Source organism: Carcharodon carcharias, chromosome 13 (assembly GCF_017639515.1).
Source record: "Carcharodon carcharias isolate sCarCar2 chromosome 13, sCarCar2.pri, whole genome shotgun sequence".
NCBI lineage: Eukaryota > Metazoa > Chordata > Chondrichthyes > Lamniformes > Lamnidae > Carcharodon > Carcharodon carcharias.
This window is the reverse complement of record NC_054479.1, coordinates 25,485,951-25,506,762: the sequence shown is the minus strand read 5'-3', so window position 1 is coordinate 25,506,762 and position 20,812 is coordinate 25,485,951. Positions and strand designations below refer to the sequence as shown.

Sequence of the window (20,812 nt, the reverse complement as noted above, 5' to 3'; positions counted from 1 at the left end):
CAGAGCTGTGTTTGCTGTGTTCTGGTCACAGGCCAAAGTGAAACTGAGACTGGATCACATGACACTATTCCCTTATAGTCATGGAATGCTGCTATTCCTTACAGGCATATTGTAACAATTATGTGCAGTAGTGCAGGGGGAGAGATGGTGTGCAGTTGTGCAGGGGAAGAGATGATGCGCAGCTGTGCAGGGGAAGAGATATTGTGCAACAGTGCTGGGGGAGAGATGGTGTGAGGCAGTGCAAAGGGAGAGATGGTGTGCAGCAGTGCAGGGGGAGAGATGGTGAGCCGCAGTGCAGGGTGAGAGATGGTGTGCCGCAGTGCATGGGGAGAGATGGTGTGCAGCACTGCAGCAGAGAGGTGGTGTGCCACAGTGTAGGGGCAGAGATGGTGTGCAGCAGTGTAGGGGCAGAGATGGTGTGCAGCAGTGCAGCAGGAGAGATGGTGTGCAGAAGTGCAGGAGGGAGAGACGATGTGCAGCAGTGCATGGGGAGAGATGGTGTGCAACAGTGCAGGGGAGAGATGACATGCAACAGTGGATGGGGAGAGATGGTGTGCAGCAGTGCAGGGGCAGAGATGATGTACAGCATTGCAGGGGGAGAGATGGTGTGCAGCAGTGCAGGGGGAGAGATGGTGTGCGCAAGTGCAGGGGGAAAGATGGTGTGCAACAGTGCAGGGGAGAGATGGTGTGCGCAAGTGCATGGGGAGAGATGGCGTGCTGCAGGGCAGGGGGAGAGATGTTGTACAGCAGTGCAGGGGAGAGATGGTGTGCTGCAGGGCAGGGGGAGAGATGGTGTGCAGCACTGCAGCGGAGAGATGGTGTGCCGCAGTGTAGGGGCAGAGATGGTGTGCAGTAGTGCAGGAGCAGAGATGATGTGCAGCAGTACAGGAGGGAGAGATGTTGTGCAGCAGTGCAGGGGGAGAGATGATGTGCACAAGTGCATGGGGAGAGATGGCATGCACCAGTGCATGGGGAGAGATGTTGTGCACAAGTGCATGGGGAGAGATGGCATGCAACAGTGCATGGGGAGAGATGGTGTGCAGCAGTGCAGGGGCAGAGATGACGTATAGCAGTGCAGGGGAAAGATGGTGTGCAGCAGTGAATGGGGAGAGATTGTGTGCAGTAGTGCAGGGGGATAGGTGGTGTGCAGCAGTGCATGGGGAGAGATGGTGTATGGCACTGCAGGGGGAGCGATGATATGCAGCAGTGCAGGGGGAGACCTGTGGGTGGAGAGATGGTGTGCAGGGGGAGAGAGCATGTGCAAGGGTGCAGGGGGAGAGATGGTGTGTAGCAGCACAGGGGCAGAGATGGTGTGCAACAGTGCAGAGGGAGAGATGGTGTGCCGCAGTGCAGGGGAGAGATGGTGCGCAGCAGTGCAGGGGGAGAAATGGTGTGCAGGTGGAGAGATTGTGTGCAGTGGTGCAGGGGGAGAGATGGTGTGTAGCAGTGCAGGGGGAGAGATGGTGTGTAACAGTGCAGAGGGAGAGATGGTGTGCAGCAGTGCAAGGGAAGAGATGTTGTGCAACAGTACAGGGGGAGAGATGTGCAATAGTGTAGGGGAGAGATGTGTGTTTGACAGTGCAGGGGGAGAGATGTGTGTGTGTGACAGTGCAGGGGGAGAGATCGTGCGCAACAGTGTAGGTGGGAGATGGTGTGCAGCAGTGCAAGGGAGAGGTGTTGTGCAGCAGTATAGGGGGAGAGATGGTGTGCAGCTGTGCAAGGGGAGAGGTGTTGTGCAGCAGTATAGGGGGAGAGACGCTGTGCAATCGTGCAGGGGGAGAGATGTGTGTGTGGCAGTACAGGGGGAGAGAGATGCTGTTCAGCAGTGCAGGGGGAGATGGTCTGGCTAAGTGTAAGGAGAGGTCTTTAGTTTCTCTCATGATGGTGGGAGGGAGGGAGAGGAAGGTTGGTGGGTTTGATGCTGAAACAATACTGGAACAGTGTCCCCTTATTAAATTCTGCTTTTCTTTGTTTCTCGATTGGATCCAATGGGAATTTGACCAGGTGAGAACTGGACCACAGGTCTCGACGGGAGCGCGGAGAATCATGCAAGCGCAGCCCGGATAATTCTTTGTCCAAGTTTCCTTCCTTTCTACCTCACCATGTGAAAGCGTCTGAGGTCTAGGAGGGTTTCTTTTTAGGGAAGTATTCTTAACTCTACCAAAGCAAAACATCAGTCACAAGTGGCCTCAGTAAGATCAGTCCCAGACACAGGGAGCAGCAGGGCTCTTGAAAGGTTTATTACAGCATTCTGGAATGCAGGCTAATCAGAATTCTCTCTCTGCAATTACCTGTCACTCTCATTCTTGCTGGTTAACACATTAGTTACTTCGTTATTAGCCTCACTTCACCAGGGGCCAGTCTTCATTAAAAACCCATTTAATTCCATCAAAGCATTGAATTTTGTGAGGGCAAAGTGTTAAGATTATTTTTATATGCCAATTTGCAGGAACGCGCACACATTTTTAAGATAAAGCATCCCAGTAACTGTGCAATATTTCACTCTAAAAAAATCCTCTTTGGTTTTGCTCTGTCATTCTTTGTACCTTCTGTACCTGATGAGGAAAATACAGATACTTATGAACAATCTCTTGACCTGTACTGGTACCGATTACAACAGATGCTGAACACCATTGCTACCCCATCCTAGCTTGGTATAACATGATGGTCATGTGCCTGATGGGCAAACTGTCCTAAGGATTGAAAGCTTCTCTGCACCTCAGAAATATGCTAGCACAGCTTTGATCAAGCTGTGAGTGAAGAGAAACCTGAAGGAGCCCAACCAGCAGTAATTTAAATTTGAGAGCAGTTTAAAAAAGAACTAAAAAACAGAGGAGGAGAGGGAGAGCAGAAAGCAGAGTGGCAAAATAGGTAAAAAGAAGAGAACATGTGAGAGAGTCAGGAGGAGAAAAAGGGTAATGGGATGATCAAGAGGACAATGAGGAAAATTAAATGTAGGAGTGGAAGAGGAGAATTGTGAAGTGGGAGAAAGAAGGCAAACAGCAGAAATAGGAAAGAGAATGAGGAGAATAGGGAGAAAGTAGGCGAGGTAGGAGGGAAGTATGGTGAAAAAAGGATGTGATACAAGAAGAGGCTAATTTGCAAAGGTGAAGGTATTGATGAAAAGAAAGAGGTAAAAGAAGGTAAAAAGGTGATGATAAACAAGAGATAGTGTAAGAGTTAGGAGTACTTCCAGCATGAATCAAACCTCCCCCAGACTGCTTTACCTGTCTATAGCAGGGTATTTACAATATGATTGTAACCCCACACTTCCTCCACACTGTTTCACAAACTGTCCTGTTGGATATTCTCAAGGAGAACCTGACCCATTTCTCCCTTTGCTCCATTTCACAGCTGTAAGGACATCTCTCAGTGTAAGCTGGACCTTACCTCTCTCACAATTTAGAAGGGATGAATTCTCAATAGAAGTTTGACCTTCCTCATCCTCACTCAGCCTTCTCTCATTGCATTTTGCCACTTCTCTGCCTGTCACTCTCACTGCCTACAGCAGGTACCCTCCCTGTCAGTATCTTCCTACCACTGTCTCTCACTGGCTATGAAAGTTCTCCCAGAGTCAATCTGGCACTCCCCCCACTGACTGTAGTACTCTCACTATGGGCTAGATTTTCACAGAACTTTTAAAAATGGAGGCAGGACCAAATTCCAAGGCAATTAATAAAATAAAATAAAATAACTATCACTACAGTAGAAGTACTAGGGAAACTAATGGGGCTAAGGGTTGATAGGTCTCCTGGACCTGATGAGTTGCATCCTTGAGTATTAAAGGAAGTAGCGACAGAGATAGTGGATGCACTGGTTGTAATCTTCCAAGAATCCTTAGATTTTGGAAAAATCCCAGGGGATTGGAGAATGGCCAATGTAACACCCTTATTCAAAAAGGGAGGGAGACAAAAAAACAGGTAACTATAGGCCAGTTAGCTTAACATCTGTCATTGGGGAAATGTTAAAGCCTATTATAAAGGATGTAATAGCAGAGTGTTTAGAACTACCTAATCTAATCAAGCAGAGTCAGCATGGTTTCATGAAGGGTAAATCACGCCTGACAAATTTATTAGAGTTCTTTGAGGAGGTAACTAGCAGGATAGATAAATGAGAACCAGCGGATGTGATATATTTGGATTTCCAAAAGGCGTTCAATAAAGTACCGCATGTAAGGCTACTTAATAAAAGCCCATGGTGTTGGGGGTAGTTTATTAGAATGGATAGAGGATTGGCTAACTAATAGAAGATAGAGAGTTGGGATAAGGGGGGCATTTTCAGGATGGCAACTTGTAACTAGTGGAGTGCCACAGGGATCAGTGCTGGGGCCACAATTATTTACAATATATATTAATGACAGATGATTAATGACAATATATATTAATCACAGATGCGGGGAGTGAATGTACTAATGTCAACTTTGCGGATGATACAAAAATAGGTAGGAAGGCAAGTGGTGAGGATGACACAAGGTGTCTACAGAGGTTAAATGAGTGAGCAAAAAAGTGGCAGATGGAATATCATGTGGGAAAATGTGAGGTTATGCACTTTGGCAGGAAGAATAGAGGAACTGAATATTATTTAAATGGAGAGAGACTGCAGAAAACTGCAGCACAGAGGGATTTGGGAGTCCTAGTGCATGACTCCCAAAAAGGTAGCATACAAGTTCAACAGGTAGTAGGGAAGGCAAATGGAATGCTGGCCTTTATTTCAAAGGGAATGGAGTATAAAAATAGGGGAAAAATAAAAGCAAAATACTGCGGATGCTGGAAATCTGAAAAAAAATCAGAAAATGCTGGAAAAATTCAGCAAGTCTGACAATATCTGTGGAGAGAGAAACAGTGTTGACGATTCGAGTCCGTATGACCTTTCTTCAGAGCTACACATTTTATTGTGATAAAAATAGGGAAGTCTTGCTAAAACTGTACAAGGCACTAGTTAGACCACACCTAGAATTCTGTGAACAGTTTTGGTTCCCTTATCTAAAGAAAGATATATTGGCATTGGAGGCAGTCCAGAGAAGGTTCACTAGGTTGATTCCGCCATGAAAGAATTTTCTTATGAGGAGAGGTTGAGTAGGTTGGGCCTATACTCATTGGAATTTAGAAGAATGAGAGATGACCTTAATGAAACATATAAGATTCTTAGGGGGCTTGACAGGGTAGATGCTGAGAAGTTGTTTCCTTTTGTGGGAGAGTCTGGGACCAGAGGGCATAATCTCAGAGTAAGGGGTTACCCAATAAAAGCAGAGATGAGAAGGAATTTCTTCTCTCAGAGGGTGGAATTCTTTACTGCAGTGAGCTGTAGAATCTGGGTCATTAACTATAGCAAGGCAGAGACAGATATTTAATCAATAAGGGAGTTAAGGGTTATGGGGAAAAGGCAGGAAAGTGGAGTTGAGGATTATCAGATCAGCCATGATCTCATTGAATGGCGGAGCAGACTCGATGTGCCCAATGGCCTACTTCTGCTCCTATGTTTTATGGTTTTATGGACTCACAGTTCACGGCCCCTCAGCAGATTCATAAAGCATAAGCTAGATTTGGGAGCCTTTTGAAAGGTATGTTCAAAAGGTCTTACCCATGCTGCACACCCCACCCCCAACAAGCCCACCCATGTCCCCCCGCATCCTCCATGCCAACTCACCCAGTTTGCACTACAGAAGCAATGGACCAGACAAAAATAATTGCAAGTCTTGAAATGCACTTAAAAAACACCCATTTAGAAATCTGCTTTGATGAAAACTGCTACTCTTACAACCCAATGAAAGTGTCAGTAAGACAGAGCCATTATATTATTTGGTAACCGAAGCTTTACCTCACTTCACATCTCTTAATCCTGTCCAAATAAACTAACAGATATTGAAAGAAAGAGTTCAAAGAAAGAATACCTTATTATCACCTCATAAAGATGTAAATCAATCAAAGAAAACATTCCATTTCCACCTGTGCAAACAGACAACCTGCCAAGCAAATCCATTAGTGAGTTTTGGAGCTCAGCCAAGCATTAATAATAAGACCATTTACAGAAACAGATGTCTGGCCATCTGTTTCTGTTGATATAGCTCACAAGTGGTTCAATGATTCTATAATGCATACTGGGTGAGTAAGCATGAAGGACACAGGGGGACCATGGAAGGGGCATCAAGGTGGCATGGGGAATGGAGGAGGCAGGGGTGGCATGGGAGTGGCATGGGGAGTGGGTGGATATGTGAGGGTGAGGGGGCTGTGAGAGATATGGACCAGAGCTTTAAAACAATTAGCAAGTCCCAGGGAGCTGATGTGGGCCTTCTAATCAGGCCACTTCAGTACTTGCTATCCTCTGTGGTTGTATTCCAACAGCCTCCTGAGGCTGTGGACCACAATCCATCCCTCCCCCACCCCCTGAAACCAAAATATGGCAGGTGGTGCCCATTTAATGGAGATGTTCTGTGTTTAGAAATTTCCCAACTTGAGCTTCCTGCCTCGATGGTGGAAATCTGGCCTCATGAATATTCTCCCACTGCCTGACAATGGATCTGACAGTGTGAGTCACTCATAATCCCCTGCCCCATTCAACTGATCACAGGTGGTGATTCTGAGTATTTGTCTTGTGCCTTCATCCCTATCAAAAGCTTCACTTTTCTTCCAGCTTTGGCCAGGAGATAATATTTGGGGAATCAAAGGTGTACAGCTTTTAAAAAATCTATTCTTTCAAGGGATGTGGACATCAGATGTCTAGGTCAGCATTGCCCTTGAGAAGGTGATGGTGATCTGCTTTCTTGAAACCGCTGCAGTCCATGTGGTGTAGGTACTCCCACACTGCTGTTAGCAAGGAAGTTCCAGGATTTTGATCCAATGACAGTAAAGGAGCGGCAATATAGTTCCAAGTCAGAATGGTGTGTGGCTTGGAGGGGAACTTGTAGCTGGTGGTTTTCCTATGTGTCTGCTGTCCTTGTCCTTTTAGGTGGTAGAGGTCACGGGGTTGAAAGGTACTGTTGAAGCAGCCTTGGTGAGTTGCCGCAGTACCTCTTGTAGATGGTACACACTGCTGCCACTGTGTGTCGATACTGGAGGGACTGAATGTTAAAGGTGATGGATGGGGTGACAATCAAGTGAGCTGCTTTGTCCTGGATGGTGTCAAGCTTCTTGAGTGTTGCTCATCCAGCCAAGTGGTCTTGATATGTGCCTTGTAGATGGTGGACAGGCTTTGGGGAGTCAGGAGGTGAATTTCTCACTATGAAATTCCCAACTTCAGGCCTGTTTTTGTAGCTACAGTACTTATATAGCTTGTTCAGTTCAGTTTCTAGTCAATGGTAACCCCCAGGATGTTGGTAGTGGAGAAATCAGTGATGGTAATGCCATTGAATGTCAAGGGGAAATGGTTGGATTCTCTCTTGTTGGAGATGGTCATCACCTGGCACTTATGTGGCACAATGTAGCTTGCCACTTATCAGCCCAAGCCTCGTACAGGTCTTGCTGCATCTGGACATGGGCTGCTTCAGTATCTGAGAAATCGCAAATGGTGCTGAACATTCCCACTTCTGACCTTATGATGAAAGGAAGATCATTGATGAAGCAGCTGAAGATGGTAGGGCTTAGGGCACTACCCTGTGGAACTCCTGTAGTGATGTCACGAGACTGAGATGATTGACCTCCAACAACCACAACCACATCCCTTTGTGCGAAGTATGACTCCAGCCAGCAGAGAGTTTTCCTTCAGATTCCCATTGACTCCAGTTTTGCTAGGGCTCCTTGATACCACACTTGGTCACTGATGTGCTGGGCTCCCCCATCATTGAGGATGGGCTTATTTGTGGAGCCTCCTCCTCCAATTAGTTGTTAACTGTCCACTACCATTCATGACTGGATGTGGCAAGACTGCAGAGCTTAGGTCTGATCCGCTGGTTGTCTGATTGCTTAGATCTGTCTAATGCATGCTTCTTATGCTGTTGGCAAGTAGCCCTGTGTCGTAACTTCACCTCATCTTTCGGTATGCCTGGTGCTGCTCCTGGCATGCCCTGCTGCATTCTTCATTGAATCAGGGTTGATTCCCCAGCTTCATGGTAATGGTAGAGAGGGTTATATGTCGGGCCATGAGGTATCATTGTCACACTAAGCGACTAAATTATCGTGTCAAAGCCTCCGGTAAAATTGTGCCAATGAGACACAATCTGTGCTATCGCCAAGGTGTACTGCTCATACATTTCAAAATAGGTTTGAAGACATTTGCATTTGTGGGTGTTCACTGTGCTAACATTACAAACTTGTCTATTTTTTCCCACAAATTTCTCTGCCTCTTTCCTGAAGGCAATGGCCATTAACTGGGGAGACCATGTGCTACTCTACCTCAATCAAGTAGTCAATATTTATGCATGAGCCCAGACAGTAAGTGCTGACAGGTATTGTCACATTTCAACCCAACCCTATTTCCAGTGAGATCACTGGGTAATGACCTGGAGCAGAACCCTGGCTGATAACGTTTCCACTCCTTAGCCATGGGTTATTACACCAAGTGTAATCCTCCTACTACTGTTCTGGTTAAAATAGCACTAAATGGGATTGAATCTGGGAACTTCCAAGTCACAGGGGTCAGTTCTACATCAGTAGGTTCATTTGTTCACTGAGCTAGCTTAGTAATTTGAAACAAAATGATATTTTATCGTTCTTCATTCTGTCATTGGGTCATAAGAAAGCGAACGCACAGCAGTGAGAGATGAAGTAACATTATTCATAATTCAAATTGCATATCTGTGAAATAATTCCATAATCACACACTCATGGGAGCACCAGTTTGAGAATCAGAGTAACAATATTGTAGCCCTATCTCTGACTCTACGGGCAGAATCGTCCTGGATTTGCACTGTGTGGTAGCGGGCATGAGAAAAGACATTTTACCTGCCAGCCGCAGTGGTGGGTTTTTGCTTCATATCATCCCCTTCCCTCCTCACAAATTATGCAGTCATGGGAAACACACAGGATCGCTGGTGGCAGGCCTCCGATTGGCCCGCCAAGCTATTACCTTGCTGCTTCCAAACGCTAGGCGCCATATTTAAAATGCTGCTGCATGCACACTTCTCAATGCTTGCAACCCAGGACTGCTCTGGTGAAATCATGGCCCCAAAAGCCAGGAAGAGTGTAGCCTGCTCAATTCAGTGATGCATCTCTGGGGCGCCTTTTGGATGCTGTGGAGGCCTGTCATGAAGTCCTGTACCTCTATTCTGACCGCTGGAGGCACATCAGAATTACCACTCAGGCTTGGGAGGCAGTGGCAGTGGTGGTCAGTGTCAATGCTGCACACAAGAGGTCAGCCATCCAGTGCAGGAAACAGATGAATGATCTCATCTGTGCTGCCAGGGTGAGGCAACCATCTCATCACACTAAACTCACCCACTCACAAAGCCATCATACATTCACTGTCATTGCACTCACTGCCAGCTCAAGGGACATCAGCACTCACCCTCTCACACAAACCCTCACATCTCCATCTAATCTCATCTCCTCTGGAGATAGCTTCCTCATCTCGTCCATGGCTCTACTCAGCACACATGCATGCCTGGCATCCTTCTCATTTGGTCAGGCTTGCGCCTTGCTCACACTCTCCATCTGGCTTTATGCAGGACAAGATCACGCACAATGACCAGAAGAGGTCCCAGACCAGAGGTGGAGTGCCAGAAATCAAGGTCCTCACTCTGTTTGAGAGTCACGTGTTGGAGCTGGCCGGAAAGGATATTAACTGTTCCTGTGGCAACGGTGAGGTCGGTGGTGAACATGCACATGAGGATCCTGCACCATATCATCCCTCTCACAAAGCTACTCTGAGTCCGCTGTTCTGTGTTCAATGTGGCTGCCAAGCACTAATAATCTCCACTTTCTGTCCTAGGCACATCTGACATGTCACCCTTAGGCAACCTTGACCCCAACCCCAGCGCCAAGTGCACCTCAGATGAGGACCCTGAGGTCAGCACTGTTGAAGATCCATCCTGGCACTCACCCACACCCTCCACCGATACACGTCGGTGGGATCAAGAGTACAGTAGCCTCGGGATCACAACAGGTGAGCACACCATTTAATCTGGAGGACTGCTGGAGGCAGCGAATCTGTTGAGTCCAAGTCAGATGATGAGCCTCTAAACTCAGTCCTCATTCAGTTGCTGGAGGTGCAAAGACAAGCTCGGGAACATCAGGAAGGGATGTCTCATGCACTCCTCAATTTGCAAGGGATGATGGAGTAGTCCGTCCGCCTTCAGTCCGAGGTGATCATGCCAGCATGCCAATGCACCAAGGTCAACACTGGAAGGATAACGGCCGCCATGGAGACCTTGGTCCAGGACATCAGTCCTGCACTGCTGCACTGGCTGAACTCCAGCACTGATGCCATTGATGGCGTCCAATGGTGTCAATGCGAGAGGGGTGTGGGGCAGTTCAATCTCACTTCAGCTTCCCCTGTCAGCCAGGGTCTGGGGAGGAGGACCAGCAGCTCGACACCCCGGGGCCATCCACTCAGGTGACCCTGGGAATGTCCGGCCAATCCAAATTCCCCCTCCCTGTGATCCCCACAACTCCAGCTGCACAGGCTGAGGAGGGTGCACCTGGCACATAGCAGGAAACCCAAAGCAGGCCAGGGCCCTCCAGGTCTTGACCCTCCAGGGCACGCCCGCCAAGGTCATCACAGACAGGGTGTCCCAGTCAGCAGGCTGCCTCCACCTCCACTGTGGCTGCAGCTCCTCCATCTCCTCCCCCTGTTGCAGTACCGGGGAGCACCAAGATGCAGCGGCACGGTTAGGAAAGTTAAGAAGATGTAACTCTTTCGAGTACAAACACGTTTCCATCTGTTCCTATTCAGATGAAATTACATTATTTCATAATTTGCCATGGTGAGATTTGAACTCTTGATCTTGGGGTTACAAGCCCAGTACCATAACCACTTGGCTATCGTACCAGCACAGCCTGGGCACGGGTGTTAATCACTTGTAGATAATGTTCATTATTGTAAATGAACTCCCGAGAATGTCTCCTTGCCTATGACTCCTTGTTATTATGAGCAGTGTTCATGTCACTCAGGTGTGAAACTTTGGTTCTGCACATGATAAAGGCAGGTGTTTCTGTTCAGGGCCTCTTCATTGTGCAGTGTGTAACCTTCAGACCAAAGTGATGGTCCAGCTTCACACTCACTGGACACATTAGTGATGCCTGCACCTCGATGGTGCTTGTCATTGCTGCCAGAACGTCGTGGGCAGGTGTCACAGAGTTCCATCATTCTCTCTGTGTGCTCTCAGCACCTTTGAGGTGGGGCTGGCCCCCATCTCTTCAGCACCTGTGTCTGGTGACGCTGTGCTCCTGAAGGGCTCAGGTGCTGAAGGCTGACAAAGGATCAGGTGCATTTAAAGTTTCACGGCTGCGTCTCCATATGATCACAGAGCGCAAGTGAGCTGCCCTCAGCCAGTGTCCTCACTGTGTGTCACCATCATCCTCCTGGAGTATAGCAACTATTAGGGCCTGTGCTGCTTCTCCATGACATGAGTCTGAGCACTGAGGGTATGTGCACTGCCATCAGCCACACAGGAATCAAACATTCACAGATGCAAGGTGAGGATGTCAGGACTGTCCTCACTGCATCTCACCATCAACCTCCATGAATCTTGTAGCTGTGAGGGCCTCCTGAGCATGCCTGCCTCATCTGGCCAGTGGGATGGTCTCATCACCAGCATCCTCGCCTTCAAAGACCTCATCACCATCATCCCCTTCAGCGCCCTCTTCACCGGAGGAGACGTGCAGCTCCTCCATCTCCTCCTCAGCAGTACCAGGTTGTGTAGCACACACAGCAAGCAATGATGATGTGTGAAACTCTCAGGAGACTGTATTGCAGTGCTCTATTTGACCTGTTGAGTCACTGGAACCTCACTTTCAAGTTGCCTATCGTTTGATCCACCAAAGTCCGAGTCACGGCATTAGCCTCATTCTCCCAACTCTCTGCTGCAGCCTGAGGCCACTGCCTGGGTGTCATCAGCCATGTCCTTGTAGGTAGCAGGAGAGTGCTGGCCACCACTTGGATGGCCAGTATGTAGTACGCTCATTGGCTGCCTGAAACCCACCCACCTCCACCGCACTTCTCTTTACCGACTGACGGCAGATTCAGCCGTTGGACTGCATGCTGTGGTCTCAGTCAGACACAGGCATTCTCCTAACCCGCACTGCAAGATTGCTCTGATAGCTTAAACCATAATGGTTACTGGTCTAAACCTTAATAAAGACATTGCGCGGGGCTCTAAGCACCTCCGCCAGTGACTGCGCCATGGCCACCTTTCGCAAGGGGATTCTACAACTTGCTCAGTCGACCATTTGCTCTGCTGCCCCCTAAAACACACATTAATTTGCTGTCTGTGCCCAAGGGGTGGAAAGTTCAGAAGCATTTGGTGGCACTTTCATGCTCTTGAACTTATTTTGAATATGAACTTCCTGAACTTAGATATGAAATACAATAATGGCTGATGAAATCATGATATTGTAACTTATATTTGATCTTTTAAATTAACTAGAATTTAATGGATGAGCAGAAAAGCTTCAGAGGCCCGACTCCAAGCATGTCAATGGAGCTGCTGCTGAACAATCTCAGCTGTGGAAGAATGCTCACTTTTGACAAGCTTTTCCAAGTGTTGGCCACTTCTGTCACCCCCACTGCCCTCACCCCCCGCAACATGTGTTTGTGTACTTCCTTCAATCTGTGCTGCCTTGCCTCCCCCCCCAGCCCGGCCTGACTCGCATTGGAGCCCTTACCCTCGCACCGCACTCAAAGCCAGCCGGGATAAAGCGACTTGCCTATGGACACTCGAAAGTGCGGCACTTCTTCCTCGCTGTCCTATGGGCTATGCTTATGAGCGCTGTGCAAGGTTGTGTGCACTCACCTCCAAGTTCACCTCGAAGTTCAAGTCACCAGGTGCATGCCTTTTATAGGCAGTCATGAAGCATGCCATTTGGAAGTCACACCAATGTGGGTGGTAACTTTCACATGGGGAGATGATTCCGGCAAGCAGGGCTTATGATGAGAAGCTAAAGTAATTAAATTATTTCCCTATGTGCGGCAATGGGAAATGTGGCCCGCCATTGACGGGCAGAGTGGATGATCGTAAATTGCTTTCACAACAGCGTTAAACCGATTTTTGGCCTTCTTACCATATTGTCCGCTCATGCCCGCCATGATGCCCACCGCCAATGGGACCGGGCAATCCCCCCTACTTCCTTTGTGAGAATCTCACTGTTAGGAGCATTAACAAAAGCAAAGTGCAGAAGATGCTAGAAACCTGAAATAAAAACAAAAAAATGCTGTAAACACTCAGCAGGTCAGACAGCATCTTTGGGGAGAGAGAGAGAGAGAGAAAACAGAGTGTTAACCTTTCAGGTCAATGACCTTTCATCAGAGCGGGAGTTAACCTTCTAGATTTAAGGGAGCTGACACCTGGCCAGAACTTCTTTTAATGGAAACCAAGGTGGACTAAGGTCAAACAGGGTTAGTTAAATCAGGTCATAGTAATCAGCTGACGCCTCTCTTGGGTTTTAAAAGCCTGACAATTGTAGTGGACAGGAATGACTGAGAGTAGTAAGGAGATCAATCGCTTTCAGGTCAGAAAACTGCAATGAGTCTCAATTCTAACAGTGGAGATGCAGAGAGGGGCTGGGGGTGGGGAGGAAGGTGTTAACACAAAGCTCTCTGTCTTTTCATAGAGTGAAGGATATTGGGATTATGTTAATCTAAGGCACCAGTAGATGTTAAAGATTTTCTGTTTGTTTTTTTCTCTGTTACATAGACATTAATTAACTAACAGCACATTTAGCCCGAAATCAGGTGGAAGTGTATACGACTCGGAAATGAGAATAAATAATCACTCCATTACTGCAGCTCCTCCTCTGCAAAGAGGTTCTTTCAGATTCCAAAGAGCCAAATATCCAGCTCAACAGCACAACCTAGTTTGAAAGCCTGACACAAAACAGACAAGGAAACAGGGGAATCATTTGAAAAAAGAACCTAGCAATTATTTTCTTTAATTCTTCCTTTAAGCTTCAAATTCTGGGTCTGGTGTAGCTGTGAGTGCAGTGTCGATTTGTGACGTTTCAGAATCCAACTCAATGCGCATCTTTCAATGAAAGTTATAATATTCACTAACTGTCCCACTAAATGATGTACTTGTGATTTATGATGTACATTGTCAATGAGTAGATGGCCTACTCAGTGAATTACAGGCCTATAAGGTTCCAGTCCTGATTTGAGCTAGCTGATCTTCGTTGTAGAGGGATTTGTAATGTTACAACATGCCTCGGTAGTCCTGCACTCCGGAAGATGGGTATAAAAATCAGAAAGATTTCTTAATCCTGATTACTATCTGGCTCGAAGGTCGGCCTGTGTATAAATGGGAAAAGAGGATCAAGCTCAGCTGTGAAATCCTCTGTGATGGAATAGCTGGCACATACTTGCTGTCTAAGCTCGTGAAGAATGAGGGTTACCATCTCGTGTGGAACTATATCCCAGCAAGGAGGCAGTGCCTTCAGAAGAGATGGGGAGAAATACTTGTGAAAGATGGGGTGGGGGTGGGGGTGAGGGTGGTGGGTGTTGGGTGTGAGGAAGTGTGTGACAAAACTTCTCCTCAACACTCAAAACCCACCTTTCGAGGAGGGCTATATCTATAATTGACCAGATTACATCAATCCGAACTGAATCAAATGTGCCTATTTACTTTAATTTTACAACAAACTGCCCTTGGCAGGGTTCAGATGACAGCCTCCTGTAAAGCCCATATGCATGCCAAATATCGATGTCTAAACACTCTGCTGCCATGGCCACCTGCAGTGGGATTAAATACACAAATCGCAGGTTTAATTCATATTACAACATTATCACACATGCAGGATGCTCTGATGGCATCAGGCAAAACCTGAGTAACTGCATAACATGTGGTTTAAGGCTGTTTTCTTTTGAATTCTTCCTATTATTGCGCTGCCTGGGAAAACTGGATGTTTGCGGCTTTTTAATTTGGTCAGGTTGTACAATAGCCTGTGTCATTAGAGGCATGGAGGATGTTAGGGAGACAATTTGCTTTTTAACCAATTAAACTAAGTACATCGGATGTCAAGTTGGTATTTTACAGTGCTTGTGTAGACTGCTGTCTCCTGGCTCTGTCTCCACTTTGTGTGCCTGTGAAATAATAACAAGGGCACATTTATCTCAGCGGTACAGTCAATGTGGAGCTGGTGATGCTGCCAACAGACAGAAATGCTGCTCGATATGGGGAGAACCTGTCTCCTACTCCACAGCTTCGTGCAGCGAGGACAGTCCCTGCAATGCCTTGCGCCGCCCAAGCTCCGCAGAGTGGCCAGGAGTGTGCCAGCTTGAATCCCACCCGTAAACCAGAGCCTGTCTAAATGTGACAGGGCACGTTACTCCAAAACGTTTGATCCAAGTTCATTCATTTTTGAGCCACTTCGAGGCTGTGTATTGATTGGCAACCTTTCTACAGTCAGGAAGGACTTCCCTTTCTCCACAGTGGAAATGAGGATGATTTCAGAACAAAATCAGTCCAACTCAGTGTTGTAAATAACTCATGGCCTTAAGATTGCCTTTTGAAAATATCTTGTTTCTGCTGTTAAAATTCCTTCTTGAAAAATAGACCAACACTGGGCTTGGATCAGACTGAAGACTGAAGGAGAGAGTGAGAGGAGCCAGCAGCTCTTCGTGTTGATTAGTATTCATGTAGCATCACACTGCAAAGAGGATTAATGGAGTCTGATGCCTAATATCCTGAAGAACAATTAATTTACCCACAGTTTTGTCATGGTTGAAAGTCAAATGCTGGAACAGATCGATGCAGAGCGGTGCTAGCTGAATCACTCCAACCTTCTGCTGGGACTGAATTTTAATTTCATCATCATCATTTGGCTGCCATCCTCGGTCAGGCAATTCTTAATAGACCTAAAAGCCCCCTTACATCATATTTAGGCCCCCGCCGAGGAGCCTGCTCGATCTACACAATAAAATCCTCTAATGAGTTCATCTCAGCCTCACCTTTTTTCTTCTCTGTTCGTAAACTACAACAGGGGAGATAACCCCTTCGCAAACAGAGGTGACCCCAAAGGCATCATCGAACCAGCCTCCTTTAAAAATTTCTAATCAGCTTTTTATCCCCTCCACCCCACGCAGCCTCCCCACCCCCGATTCTCATTGTTAGCTGACTGCACGATGCAAATTGGAAGGAATTAAAACCTTATCAATGTGGATTTGGGGAAAGAGGGAAGACAGGATGCTAAAGGCAATTTGATCTTGAAATTTATGTTGCTGTCTTTTTTTAGAAACCTTATATTAAACAGAGCTATGTATTGTGTTTCCAGCATTTTGCTTTTATTTTAATATTATTGTACTTCTTGGAGGTTCGGTAGGTAAATGCACCACCAAGTGTGGTATGGACCAAGAGGATCCCAAATTCAACCCTCTGGTACTGAATTAGCTGACCTCCTCCAGGTGGCGTTAGAGATACTATAGATGGTTTTGACATTTCTTGGCTTAGGGGATAAATCAGTTGATGGCAATGACACTGTCCATTGACCACCCCCATCCCACCACCTCTCCCCCACCCCCAACCCTCCATTAAAATGTGGACGTTTGTGGGTGAGGACAAGTTCAAGTTCAGCTTATGATGCTTCTCACAGGCAATAACCTGCTGACAGTCATTTTCTCAAATCGCACCAAGAGTGACCACTTGAGCCTCGACTTGAGAATGAATGGCAGTTCTCAGTCAGTCTTCCCTCCTCCAAGTGTAAACCTCTGTTCCCATCCACCCTGTTTCAAGGTTGGTTTATATATCAATGTTTATGGCGACTGCAGACAGCAATTTTCAAACCAGCAAATTCTCTGTTGTGAAGTTTCCAACTGTATTTTCCTCTTCAGCCTGGGCATCTTATTGAAATCGCTCCACAGGGGCAACTTACACAGTAACACATGCTGACTGAGTGCTCAACAACAGCAATAACTTGCATTTATGTAGTGCTTTTAATGTGGAAACAGCTCCCAAAGCGCATTACAGTATAGAAAGACATAAGGATGCTGAACCAGGGAGACAATGATTAGGAGAGGAGACCAAATAGTTGGTCAGATTGTTGGGTTTTGAAGAGGTTCTTAAAGGAACAGAGGGAGGCAGAGGGGGGAGTTGATGGAGATAATTCGAAAGAATATACTCAGGCAACTGAAAACTCTATTGGTGGTTGAATGAAATTGGTTGGGGGGTGGGGTGAGGTTTGGTTGTGGGGGTGGGGTGGGTGGGGTGGTGGGAGAAGAACAAAATTCTGTAAAACAAAGCATTTCAGAGGGAATATATATCTTGAATAGATTGCAGAGACAGAGTGGGTTGAGTCCATCCCGACATTTAAACAGTAGGCCACAGATTTTCAGTTTAAAGCATTAGGTTTCAATGAGGACAAGGATGATGGGACAGCAGGACTTAGTGTGGGATAGGTTAGGTGCAGCATAGTTTTGGACATATTGAAGTTTACAATCTTTAGACTGATTGACCTAAATTGAGTTGGTGTATTTGGCGACCACTTTCCTGCCTTCGGAGACAGCGTGTTTGGCCAGTTCCCCTGGCAGCATAAGGCAGACGGCACTCTGGATCTCCCTGGCTGAGATGGTGTGGCACTTGTTGTAGTGAATAAGATGCGAGGACTCGGAGGCGATGCATCCAGAAATGTCAACCACGAAGGAATTCAAAACACTCATGGCCTTGGACGAGACCCTGGTGCAAGGGTGGACCTGAGTCAGCACCCTGTACATGTAAGTGGGGTAGCTCTGCTTACGAGATTTCCTCCACTTCTTGGGCAGCTTCTTGGTGACTTTAGTCAGCAACTTCTTCGACGCCTGGCACCGCCCTTAGCCGCAGCCGCCACCTCTGGCATTCCACACGACTTGGGCCAACTCAAATCAGCTCATCTTGAAGTTTATGGAGGACAGCAAACAGAGAATTAATATACTTCATTCTGGACATGCAGAAGCATGTATCACAATTTCAGTTCAGGCGTCTAAGTGGGTTTACATTTGTGTATACGTGAGTGTCCCAATTTCAACCAGCTCAAAGGAAAAATAACAACATACCGAATTGTTTCTCGTGACTGGCGAAAGAGTCAGATTGGGAGAAACTGAGATTAGGGCAATAGAACACTATGTTTACCGGTAATGGTAGATGCTGAGTGTAGGACATCAACCGACCAGCTTAAACATGGGGGAGGTTGAGGATATGAAACTAGCCTATCAACTTAAGCAGCTCTCGAGAGGCTGACAATATTGTCCAGGGTGAATTCTGGTAAACGATAACACTGCAGAAAGCATGATTGATTATAATGTTAGCACCCAAAGATCTGAGAGAGCCTTCAGAGAGATTTTAAGATGTAAATGACTCCCTTAATTGCTGCTCCACTCTTTGTTGCTATTTGAAATTTCTGACTTGTTAACCAAAAATCCTTGTATGTATAAAGGGGCTAACTGAAGCAGGAGATACTGAAAGAGGGGAAAAAGTATGAAGAATATTGGGTTAGACATAGGTCCACCATTATTTTCACAATGAAAGTGAATTGTCCCAAAGAAGCAATTTAAACTGAAACAGGAACAAAGAAGTTGAACTATTCATGAGCCATTAAATTGTAATCAGCTGCATCAGTGCATAACAACGGTCAATTCCTGGCCCATTAATTAGCTAATCGTTACTTCACCAATTAAGGCTCACCATTTGTGGACAGTTATTAATAGGGGCCATTTAAGTTCCTTCTTTCTGATGTGCTGATAGTACTAGCAGCACAGAGCGTCTCTGCCAACTTTTCACGTGATCCATGGCATCAAGCATTTAATGCAGAACTGCTAAGAGGTGTTGGGTACCTTCTTAAAATCTCTTTCTCCCCATTTCTTTTTCCCATCACTCCTGAAGACATGGAGGCCTTGAGCCCTTGCTGAAGGATCGTGCTGCAGACTCTGACAACCCTCAGCACCCCATCCAACTGACCACCCTTCAAGTCCAAGCAGCAACAACAGGGTATTCCTCCCCAGATCATCGTCATTGAGTCTGATCCTCTCCCCATCCGGTCACACACATTTTCCGGCAGAGATCATTGGGCGGTGATTAGAAGCAGGGAAACTGGGCGATTATTTTTCCCTCTGTCTAACCCAGGGACAATGAAACCAGCCGCAATGCCTGTACTGCTACCCTGGCTCCCATCAGCTGGATGAGCACAGACTAGTACTGAAATCAAGGAGCTTCTGAATGGTATCTTTTACCAATTAGGCCACCGGGAGAGTGAATATTTTTTATTGCACAAACTTTGCTCAATTATAACATGAAACCTTTGTTTCAAGATGTTGCATCAAATGTCATTTTTTTTTTTGGCTTGTCAAGGCAGAATTATATTGGATGTTCCCAAGCTGACAGATTGGCACAATTAATCTAATTAGAGGTAGTTAAACAATAGACCTAGTGCATTCAAAAGTGCTGACCTTCACTCAAATTACAATATTTAATTTTTGGAGGATTTCCTGCCATTGGCTGCCAGTTTTGAATCTTAGGAGTAAAAATTGGTCCGTGCTATTTTTTGAGTAGCAGGTCAAGATTCACTAGCCCACACCCATGGAGGTGGAAGTTGGAAGCACGCAAATTTGCTGTTGCCACTTCATTGACCTGATTGTAGAGTTGGTCTGAGCCCGGTCCATGCTGTCAGCTGTCTCTGAACTTAGTGGTATTGTACGAATAGCACGTGGTACAGCCAGCCTGCTTCTCTTAAAGGCAGTCTGTTCCTCTTAAAAGAAGGCTACACTGCGTTACAGAAGGCTGCTGAATTCTATGGCTGCAATTGCAATCATGGAAAATAGAATGCCAGGGCAGAAGAGGATTCCAGGTTCATGGATATGATGCCAGAGACCTTTCACTGGAGGTCACCAGGAGGGAAGATGACTTGATTTTGCAGGGTGGGGGGAGGTGGGGGTAGATGGGGGGGATGCAGGGCACCCTCAAAGACCAGCATCAGAAGGGACAGGGGCCAGGTGGCTAGGGAGCGCAATTCCACGCTTCTGGCCCTGAGGACCTGGCAGCATTGCCACAAGAAGCATAATGGTTTCACAAGGTGAAGTTCAGGGAATGTGTTTTACCACACCATCAACCTCCCAGGCTGCTTAATACACCAGGCCCCTATCATTCACCCATCAGCACTCCCTGACACTCAGGATTCATGCTTAGATTCCAGATACTCCACATCTCCCCTCAAACACCCCACAATGATGCCAGCTTCACATCTCAATCCTGACCTTTCCACATACCTCCAGCAATAAGTATTATATAAGATGCTGAATGGTCTTGACAAAGTGGAGGTGGAAAGGTTGTTTCCTCTTGTGGGTGAGTCCAGAACTAGGTGGGGCAGCACTGTTTTAAAATTAGGTGTTGCCTTATAGGTCAGAGATGAGTAGAATTTCTTTTCTATCAGAGGGTTGTGAGACTTTGGAACTCTCTGCCTCAGCAGACGGTCACTGAATATTTTTAAAGTAGAGGTTGATAGATTCTTGCTAAGCAAGGGAATCAAAGGTTATTGGGGATAGATGAGAAGGTAGAACTCAAAACACAAACAGATCAGCCATGATTTCACTGAATTGTTGAGAAGGCTCGACAGGCTGAATGGCCTATTTCTGCTCCTATTTTGTATATTCGTGTTGAACTTTGACAGGCACATTGCCAAAGCGCAGAGCAGCACAATCACTGACATTCTGCTGTCTGTCTTACAGGATAAGGTGGCCCACAATAGAAGGGAGCAAAGCAGAATCG

General features: G+C 46.5%; 1 long non-coding RNA gene across 1 annotated transcript in view; it reads left to right on the top strand.

Annotated features, from left to right (window-relative positions):
* Nucleotides 1-20,812, top strand: part of LOC121286471 — a 68,252-nt gene that overhangs the window by 14,477 nt on the left and 32,963 nt on the right. The window lies entirely within an intron of this gene.